This window comes from Triticum aestivum, chromosome 3A (genome assembly GCF_018294505.1).
Source record: "Triticum aestivum cultivar Chinese Spring chromosome 3A, IWGSC CS RefSeq v2.1, whole genome shotgun sequence".
NCBI lineage: Eukaryota > Viridiplantae > Streptophyta > Magnoliopsida > Poales > Poaceae > Triticum > Triticum aestivum.
The window spans coordinates 30,288,190-30,299,606 of NC_057800.1; positions in this window are offsets into that span (position 1 = coordinate 30,288,190).

Sequence of the window (11,417 nt, forward strand, 5' to 3'; positions counted from 1 at the left end):
TTGCACTTGGAGGAGTGTGTTTTAATAATTATTCGGTTCTAGTTGTCATAAGGTCAAGGTACAACTCCGGGTCGTCCTTTTACCGAGGGACACGGCTATTTGAATAGATCAACTTCCCTGTAGGGGTGCACCACATTTCCCAACACGCTCGATCCCCTTTGTCCGGACACACTTTTCTAGGTCATGCCTGACCTCGAAAGATCAATACGTCGCAGCCCCACATAGGCACAACAGAGAGGTCAGCACGCCGGTCTAAATTCTATGGCGCAAGGGTCTGGGCCCATCGCCCATTGCACACCTGCACGTTGCGTACACGGCCGGTAAGCAGACCTAGCAACCTCCATTACAAAGGAAGTTGCGTTACGTGGTCCAACCCGGCGCGTGCCGCTCAGTCGCTGACGTCATGAAGGCTTCGGTTGATACCACGACTTCGAGAGCCCATAACTGTTCCCGCGTAGTTGGTTAGTGCGTATAGGCCAGTGGCCGGACTCAGATCAAATACCAAGATCTCGTTAAGCATGTTATCTTGAAGTAACCGCGAACACCGACCAGGGCCAGGCCCACCACTCATATGGGTGGTCTCAACCTGCCCTGTCGCTCCGCCACAAAGATCCACACAGAGGGCTATCGAGAAAGTATGTCCTTTCAGCCCCCAATTCGTGAATCAACCGCGGGTACTCAACGAGCCGACCCGACTTTAGTCACAACATGTATCATGTGTAATATGTATAGTATATACCTGTGATCAACACCCGACGTGATCACGGCCCAATAGTATAGCATGACAGACTGACAAGAATGTAGGGCCATTGATGATAAAGTAGCATCCTATACTAAGCATTTAGGATTGCAGGTAAGGTATCAACAATAGTAGCAAGGACAGGCTATGCATCAGAATAGGATTAACAGAAAGTTGTAAGAAGCTACACTACTCTAATGCAAGCAGTAGAGAGAAGAATAGGCGATATCTGGTGATCAAGTGGGGGGCTTGCCTGGTTGCTCTGGCAAGAAGGATGGGTCGTCAACAACATAGTCGATCGGGGCACCAGCAGCGGCGTCAGTCTCGTAGTCTACCAGAGAGAAGAGGGGGAATAAACAATGAATACAATGTAAACAGATGCATGACAATGCATGACATGAAAATGAGCGGTGCTAGGTGGTCCCAAACACAGTAGCAGGTGATATCGGCGAAGGGGGGAAACATCCGGGAAAGTATCCCTAGTGTTTCGCGTTTTCAGACAGATGAATTGGAGGGGGAAAGTTGCTTGTTTGCTATGCTAGGGATGCATGGCGGACGAACGGGCTGCGTATCCGGATTCGTCTCGTCGTTCTGAGCAACTTTCATGTACAAAGTTTTTCCATCCGAGCTACGGTTTATTTTATATTGATTTTAAAAGATTTAAATAATTTTTAGCATTTATTTAATTATTTTAATTCAACATTATCCAGAATAGTTCTTGCTGACGTCAGCATGACATCAGCATTCAATAGAGGTGTTGACTGGGTCAAACTGACGTGTGGGTCCCACATGTCATACTCTGTTAACTAATTAACTAAATTAATTAGTTTAATTAGCAGATTAGTCTGGTTAATTAAATAAGTAGTTAATCTAATCAGAATTAATTAAGTTAATTTATTCTTTAAAATTCTTTTTTATTAAACATTCTAGGGCTAGGTCCCACATGTCATTGGGCCAGACGGCCATAACGGGTTCGGGCGTCGGGCACAGCCCGAATGGTCGCTGGCCCGCGGGGGTGCACCCGAATGGGCTCTAGCCCGCGGGGGTGGACCCGACTGGGCGCCGGCCCGGGCTAGCCGTGGCTGCACGCGCTTGCAGAGGTGCCGGCGGCGGGCACGACCAGCGTGGCCGGCGAGAGAGTAGAGTCAGGCAAAGGCTGGCAGCGGCGCGCATGCGCGCGGGCCTGCAGGCGTCAGCCGGGATGGGCCTGGGGTGGGTGAGCAGGCCATGGGCGAGCGGGCGACGAGCAGCTGTGGCGCGAGGCGAGACGGGGCGATGGCGCGGGTGGTAGAGTAGAAGCTAGCGGAAGGCAAGGCCGGCGAGGCCGGCAGGCGGCGCACGCGTGTTGGCGGCCGTGGCGACGCTAGGCAGCAATAGTGGGGGTTGCAGCGGGGCACAGTAGGAGCAAAGGGTCGGTGGGAGAAGCGCTGCAGAGTGGGGCGCGCCCGCAGGCGTCGCGAAGCGGGACGGCGGACGGCGCGGTGGCCGCGAGCAGCAGGCCGCGGCGAGCGCGGCCGGGCGCGGTGGTGCGCGGCGTGCGTCGGCTGAGGCCACCGCGGGCGGGCGGCACGAACTGGGGCGGGCGCGGGAGCGCGACGAGCGGCCACAACGCGTGAGCGGGAGGAGCGGCGAGCGGGGCATGGCCCGTGCTACGGCGCGGTGAACGGGACGACGACGCGGGGCATGACGACCGCGCGCTGGCGGTGCTGGAGAGAGGGGAGGTGGAGGCCGAGCCTCACCGCGGGAGTGTAGGGCTACGGCACTACTAGGAAAAGGCCTGTTAGTGGCGCACCTGTTTTGGCCATTAATGGCACACTATAGGTGCGCCACTATCATCTCGCCATTAGTAACTAATATTAATGGCGCACCCCTGGTGCGCCATTAGTATATCAGACAGTAGTGGCACACTAGGCAGTGCGCCATTATTATGTCCCATGGTGCGCCACTAGTATGCCTCCAGGCGGCCATATTTACCTTCTGCTCTGGGTTACTAATGGCGCACTAACAGACAATGCGCCACTAATATTTTTATAGTAGTGTGCCACTAATGTGATGTATGGTGTGCCACTAGTATGAATATTAGAATTTTTTTCTTTTCTGATATTTGCACAGGTTACAAAATATATTACTGCACGCAATATAGACAGCACCACAACAACAGGAGATTAATCGAATACAATAGAAGATTAGTCTCCGAATACAATTCATCATATTACCTAGTCTCCGAATTCAAAATACCGAACAAAGTTAGAACATTACAAGTCTCGAGACAGCGAGTAGCGAGTTTGTCTTCACAATACAAGTCGATATCGATCATCTAAACTACCATCACGTAGAAGGGAGCTGCGGTCATCACGATTAGCATCATCGTGATTAAACTGGTCTTCATATGGTTCCTCCTCCACTCCCTCCTCTCTAGCTTCCGCCTCTGCCCTAGTTGTGTACACTTTGTAACTGTTACCGCTGAAATGGTGAACCTGTCTCCGACACTCCTCCCAGTCATCGTAGACTTCGGGAACCTTACCCCTGTACACGACATACAACGGCATCACTATGCACTAGCCAAACAAAACGTTAGTAGCAATTCACAGACAATACATAAGCAATACATAAGCAATACATAAGCAACAAAAGGATCGGAAGAGAAAAGCAAGAAATTAATAGGATGATTCATGGTCCTACTAATAAATAGCATCGATTACATATAAGTTGAGCGACTGTCCAAACCAAAGAGACATACAAGTTCATTCAAGTTTAATTACAACATGAGCTAATCGATATTTCAGAACTACACATAGCGTCACTACTTTCGACTCCACTCAGGGACCGGAGCATGGATGAAGCTGCCGTCTGTCGTGATGGTCATGAAATCACGGCGTTGTCAGCCTGCATTTGTAGCGTTGTTTCTATCTCACTTTTGGACGGTTGATATCTGAGGTAGAACTGCCCCGAGGTATGAAGGACATCGTGATGGATGATTTCCGCAAACTCTAACTGGATGCGAAAGAATTCTTGTCTGATGTCCGTGTCCTGGATTGCCGACAAGCTTGCGGCCGAATCTTTGAGATTTTTTGGTAGGAGAAGGTGATTATGATCTCGTACGATCGCCCGCATGTGATGGAGGGTGTAGTAGGCATCCTTCTCACCGCCAGGCGGCTGCTTGACGCAGGGGAACATCGTTTTGTGGGCGAACACGTGCATGCCGTACCTACGAATTGGCCTGCTGAAGGTGCCTCCAGATCTGGCGTAGCCGGGGAGAACATCATCAAGAACTTTCTTGATATTTGTGTAGTCTTTCTTCGACTGACGGTCCGAGTCAAAATACGTGGCCATGGAATATTTCGGGCTTAAGAGGATGAGTGTGCAATGTGTGTCACTACACAAAACACGGAATGTTAGGAAAAAACGATCGAAATCTAAGTAATCATATGTTACGAGGCGGTGAGGGGATGACTTACTCAGGAATGTAAGGCACGAGGAAGTTATCCTTATATGGGTTTGTCGAATGACGCCTTCGAGGTATGAACTCGCGACTTGTCGGTCCCCAGCGCTGCCCAAGATCCTGGCACGCATGTAGAAGGGGTCGACTATCATGATGTCCGGGGTCTTGTCTCTAATGATCCGCATCTCCATACTTAGCGAAAATAGCCGAACGAAGGTGTAGTGCAGCAGATGAAGGTTAAACATAGCGAAGATGTCATCAAGCCGCAGGACGATCATATGCTCGATGGCGCTATCCACAAAGCCTTTGCCCTCTGGCACCTTGGCCATGAAAACCGGGTATGCCACATCATTCTCTCGGAGATGCCGCTTCTCCAAAGAAAGAACACTGTCATGCAGACTCCGCATAGCGCCGGTTGCAGCATTGAGAAGATTAGTCGGTAGCATCGGCCTACCCACCACATGCACCCTCCTCGAGATATCCTTAGGTGAAGATGGCCCGTCCTGAGCACGGATCGTACTCGGTGCCGGCTGGCTCCCACCCTTGTTACTCTTTCTTTTCCGTCCCTTCTTCTTCTGCTGTAATGGGATCTAGTTCTGCTCATAGACAGCCTTCTTGAGTGTGTTGGGGCTGATAATATTTCGCACCTCGGCAGGGTCGGTGAAGGCGGCAGCTAGAGGCGTCTCCTGAGAACTGAACGCCAGACGACGCCTATTGCAACTGGGTTTCTCCGTGGAACTAGCTAGATCGTCTTTTGTAGGGTTGGGTTCTTGAGAAGGAGGCCCCAAGAATTCGTCACCGTACCCATGTTCGTTGATGTACTTATCGACGTTGGTAAATGTATCGTCGTTGTCGTCGTCGGCGTCGTCCGTATCCTATGCCATATGCATGTCCGGATCATGTGCCATATCCATGTCCGACATGTCCGGTAGCGTTGCAGGGGTCTTGCCATGGCTTGGCGCTGGTACGACTGGCGGTGTTGTCTGCGGGGTGGTGTCCCCCGCCCCCAAATGAATCTGGCTCTTCGGCCAAAGCATGGGCCAGCTTATGCAGGCGTTGAGGGTCATCACACTACTAGGAAAAAGCCTAGCAGTATTGCGGGTGCCTGCGCTACTACTATGACGTTACAGCTAACCAGTAGTAGTAGCGTAGTGCATCCCCAACTACTAGTACGTGTGTTAGTGGTAGCGCGGGTTCGACACGCGCCACTACTAACTATCTGTAGCGCGCGATTGTGACCCGTGCTACTACTATTAATTTCAAAAAGAAAAAAAAATCTTGACCACGTGCATGTTGTCAATGGTGTCAATGGTTCGATCCAGCGACGACAAGGGTCGCCGGAGGTGCGGACGGGCAGCGGAGACCAGATCCAGCGACGACATTTGTAGAGGGACCGGATCCAGTGCAGAGGAGTGCAAGACGATGGTGTGAGGGTCCTCTTCATGGCCAAGGCAGAGAGCTCCTCGTTGGCCATGTCGACAACCTGCGCAGGCATGGGCATGGGAGGTGAGTAAAATCGGAGGGACATGGAGAGGGAAAAGAGAAACAAGGAAGAAAAGAATGAGACGGAGGGCGCACCGGGGCTCGTCGTTGGTGGTGAGGTGGTCTGCCGTGGTGGCATGCAGATGCGGGGAAGACTAGCAAGCTTCGGGACGCCAGCGGCGTGAGGCGGCCTCCCTCTTTTGGCGCCATGGAGGAGGAGGCACGCGACGTGAGGAGGTGAACTCGTTGGGGGCCATGGAGGAGGAGGTGTGCAGCACCATGGGATAGCCTATGGAGAGAGAGGGGGAGAGTGAGGGAGAGAGGAGGGATTCGGCCGAGGATATGGGGACTTCAACTACCTCGTACTTAGTAGTAGCGAGGGGTATAAAACCACGCTACTACTATCAACTTAGTAGTAGCGCGGGTTTATAACCCTCGCTACTACTATGACATGTCCCGGGGGGCACGGTAGAGACCGCTTAGCAGTAGCGAGGGTTAAAAACCCACGCTACTACTATCAACTTAGTAGTAGCGAGGGGTAAAAACCCGCGCTGCTAGTAAGTATCAGTAGCGAGGGTTATAAACCCTCGCTACTAGTAAGCGTCTGCATATAAGCTTTTCCCTAGTAGTGTCACATCATCTTCGTCGGCCCCATGGGGTCGATACGGAGGTAACATGTCGTCGAAGCCTGGCAGCACCCGAACCAGTTGAACCCTATAAAAGGTGGGTGGCATCTGATTGCCATGGAACACGCGGCTGCCCACTTGAACGATTCTGCCCTTGGCGACACCGACCAACTAGTCATTCACGAAGTGTAGGAGAGTGCACGGAACGTCGGTAGCGCCCTGCGAAAACATGTAGGGCATCAGGGATGCCTAGTCAAAGGCAAGAAGATGAAGTCATCGGTCGAGAGGCTTAATTAGTTACCGTGATGGAGTCGAGCTCGGCTAATGTTGAGGCACCGCCAAGGGAGGGCGGGCAAGTCATGGAGGGGCCGCTTGCTGCCGAGGTGCCAGCCGGCATATTCTTCCCACACCCGGGCGTATTAAGCTGCAATGCTGGCGCCGCCGCGGGAGACACCAATGCCGCCTCCGCCGGAGACACCAATGGTGCCGCCGGCGCGTTGCGCGAGTTGTTGCCCCTGAAGCTGGGAATCGAGGGCGGCCCTTGTTGGCTGCCCGCAATCCACGCCTACAGCCCAGAAACCAAGGTAGGCATAATGGCGGTGATCATCGCTCCCAGTTGGTCTCTCACTTGCTCTTCGACGATCTCCGGAATCCGCGCCACTTGTGCCTTGAGTTGTTGAACCTCGCGCTCCTGGCTTTCCGAGATGGTCTGTCTCTCCTTTCGCCCAGCGGTATAGTACTCCGACCATTTCGTGGACAAGCCTTTGCCGGCCACACGACCAGCTGACGTCGTCTTACTGAGCTTATCCTTGTTTTTCATTATGTTCAACGCCCTATTTAAAGGGGTGTCGAAAGGGGACCTCTGAGACAACCCCGCGCTACTGCTTTCAGTGTCCCACGGAAGGATCATGAACCATTTAGAAATTTGTCTTCATTAATTAGAATGCAACCATATGGAGCTAATTACGCGGGGGTGTATTCCTTACTAGAACACGCTCAAGCGCCTTGGTCTTCAGATCCGTGGTAAGCTCCTTGGTTACCAGGTCAATCTTGTACCGGGCCTTGACATAGTTCCTAGTCTGCTTGTCACGGTATTTCTCAAAGAGGGGCGGTAGGCCTTGCTCGGCACGTTCCATGTCCTCCTTGTCCCATATAGGTTCGTCCACTCTGTAACCGCCAGGACTGAGTTTGTGGACCCTAAGTTCAAGTCCCGCATCTCTTTCCCCCCACTGACTTGATTCCGCAGATGCGTTGATCTCGCACTTGATCTTGAACTCCCGGTAGTCATCTTCGCTGATCGAAGGATTTTTCTCCTTGATCTTCACATAACTATCACCTTTTTCAAACATGCTCTTCACTAAGGCTCTGCAAGTAGCCAGGGCCTTGCTCATCTTCGTGAGAGCGGCACTGTCCACTTTATTCCCTGAGAGGCATGTGTTTGCGAAGCCACTGGGGAACTTGTATCATTCGTACAGCTTCGTGAAGAGGAGGTTGCGCAAATTCCCTCGGTCGCGATGCCTTAGATTCTCGGTGTTGATCGAGACGGTGCTCCGGAGAATGCACCCGAGCTGTCCCGCGTACCCCTTAACTATTTCTTTGGGTGTCGTTGGATGCCCCTTGGAGGACACTTCAGTAAATTCCTCCTTGACAGTGCCGAGAACGTTCGGGCTCCGGTCCTTCCGTTGCATCTTCGGTTGGCTACCATCTGTGCGTGCGCCACCATCATCAGTGGTGGCATCCTCGGAGGCACCATCAGTGGTGTTATCCCCGACGCCACTAGGGGTTGTGTAGTCGGGATCGGTATCTTCCGCGGCGTCCTCATAGCGGTGAGGTTCTTCCTCCATCTCCTAGGACAGCTCCCAGAATGCCCTGCCCAAACCGCCGGCGTCATCATTGTGGGCCATGTTTCGCTCTAAATAGGAAAAAAATTGGTCAAAAAGTTGGTTATTGTCAAGGAACAAGATCATGGTCTCCTCATTTAGGGTTTGTCGACACCGAGGCATCCAAAAAGCTAAGCTTTTATCATTTAGGGTTTGTCGACGCCGAGGCACCCTAAAAGCCTAAGCTTTCATCATTTAGGTTTTTATCGACACCGAGGCACTCTAAAAGCCAAGGTTTTATCATTTAGGGTTTGTCGACGCTGAGGCGCATGCATAACACAAGAGGCAGTTGATCCTACTTAATTAAGTACTAAGATACCCCGGCCCATGCATTAGTCGCAAGTACCCCATACGTCCTATTTTTTAGCAAAGTCATCCTAAATTCACGGAAAATTCCAGCATGACCTTTGCTGAAAATAGGAAATATGGAGTACCCGAATTTGCTGGAATAGAAGTTAATCGACATTCTGGTAAACTCAAGGTCCTCTCGGGGTACCTGCGAAATCATCACGACACGATGGTCGGAGACAAAACCCAGCAAACTAGCACCACAATGTGCCTCTACTTTCATATGGAGGTGTTGCAACAACGTATATACTTTATCACATTATAAGTCCTCACACCATCAACTATGACGAAATCTGAGAGTATAAGTCTGGTTACATTCACCCAAGTCCAAACATAAAATAATGTCCAACATAGTACAACCCACTTTGATAATTTCATAGGATTTAATATACCGAAAAAACCTAACAAGTGATATGTATTTTAAGTATCTACAGAACAGCCTCTAAAATTTTCATGTTGTAACTTTATTTTAATACCACCTCAAAATACTGTACCCAGGAACATATATTTCGGGACAGCAAACTAAACTGATAGCTGCTCTCAAACCGTACATCCAAACGACACAAATAAATACTATAAAGAAACCTTGAAACTTTATTTAAAACTTATGTAAAGGGTCCAACTCAAAATTCTGGGCCTAGCTAACTCATTTTTCAGATAAAAGCTTGCTGTCCAGATTTGACAGTGCAGTTTTTAACCGAACCAAGTTCAGTTTACAGCCAGAGTCACTCCAGTTTTTAACCCAATACGAATCACAGATAAAAAAATTCTGGAGTTATGCTCACAACAGAAATATATGCGTAGGTGTGCAATGACAAAATTCTGGAGTTATGCTATGCAATCTAGAATGTAGTCTAAGGGGAACTAACTAGCAGCAGCTCATGTAGAACACATGTGAGTACTTCAATGGAAATAGCAACATCAGGAAGAAAAGAAGGAACATTGTCCCACAGTAGCAACAGCAGGTGTTCAATTAGTCAAGCAGCAGGAACACACGGCTGGGCGCGGCCCGAGCATAGTGGAGGCGCTGTCACGGTGCGGTGAGCGCGCCTGGGCGCGGCCAGGGGCCAAGGGGAGCACGACCATGGGGGGCAGCAACCAGGAGCTAGGGCGCGGTGGTGCGATAGTCTACGGAGATGAAATCGAAGGGGGGAATGGGAACCGGTGCAGGTCACCGAGAGGAAGACGATGGCGAGCTCGTGCAGGGCCGGGGTTGACGAGGTGACGCGGATCGACGGTGAGGCCGCGGTGGCCGTAGGTGAAAAAAGACCTCGATCCGCATGATGCACAGTCGTCGAGCTCGAACGGGTGGCCCTAGATGACGTAGAAGAACACTGCAGAGCTCCTGGACTCCTTGGTGGGGTGCGGGGACGATGCGATGACGGCGAAGACCTAGTCGCGTGAAGCAGCGTGAGGGGAGGGGAAGTGGGGAGGTGCTAGGGTTTGCACAGGGCTCTGGCTCGGCCTTATCCAACAGGGGAGCCGGAGCAGGTGTGGAGCGGGCGCGGGGGTCGTCGGAGCGGGTGTGGCAAGGGAGGGAAGGGGGATCTGGCAAGGGAGAGGGAAGGGGATCGGGCGAAGGGGTATCCAGCTAGAGGGGGGACTTTTAGTAATGGCGCATCATCTAGGGGTGCGCCATAAAAACACTGATAGCAATGGTGCACCATCCTCTGGTGCGCCATTAGTAACTTTTTTCTGATAGCAATGGCGCACCCTCCTCTGGTGCGCCATTAGTAACTTTTTTTCATTATTTTTTGTTGCATCTAATAATTTGTTTTCTTATCAAAATTGTTATTTTCATGAGGACTAGAACAGAACATATCACCAAATATCATCAAATTTGTTCTTTTTTAAATATCATCAAATTTGTTATTTAAAAATATCATCAACATTTTTTGTATTTTTAGTTGCATTCATTTGTGAATTGGTAAAACATTTATGAATATGAACAAATATCATCAAATTGGAAGAATATTCATGAATTCAAAAAGTTTCCCATGAAATTTAAAAATATTCATGAGTTCAAAAAATATTAACAAATTCAATATTCATGAGGACTAGAACAGAAGAAATATCATTTCAAAATGTCAAAATACAATCAAGAAATGAAGACTACGATTTAAATACTATCGATATTAGCGAGCAATCTTTTCACAATCTTCTTGCCCTTCTTTTTCGCAAATGGAGTTCTTCTGTTGAACGGACGTCCTTTAGGTAGGGTGGTCCTGCTTCTTCTTGTGGTGTATGGGACTTCATCGTCGTCGTCATGTTACATCTTCGGTTCGCCGTACTTGTCGAACTCTTGCTCATTGGCGACTCCATCCATTCCGATGATCTTCCTTTTGCCTCTCCTCACGACAACATGACTGGGCTTTGACGTGTCGGTAATGAAGAAGCATTGGTCCACTTGGGAAGCCAGTACGCATGGCTCATTTTTCGCGGTGACGTTTGCGCCCGTGGTCTTGGATTTGGCTTTGGGTATAACCATGGTGGTGAAATACCGGTCTTCTTTTATGACGCTCTTGGCCCAACTAACACGGAACATCGGGACCTTCTCTCCAGCGTAGCTCAGCTCCCAGATCTCCTCGATCCTTCCGTAGTATCTGTCCTTGTCGTTACCGGTGTAGGATTCACTCGTTACCCCGGAGTTCTGATAACCATCACTCTTCATGTCCTTGTCCTCTGTGTAGAATGTGTAGCCGCTGATATCATACGCCTCATAGGTCATCAGGTTGTGCTCGACGCCTTGTGACAAGGCGAATAAGAGTTTTTCTTCCGCGGAAGAATCCTCATGCAAAGGGTACGACAGAAGCTTCTCCTTGAACCAATGCGCGAAACATGAGTTGTGCTCTTTGATTATATCTCCATCCGTCCTCTGTTGGCCTCGGTAATTGTACGTC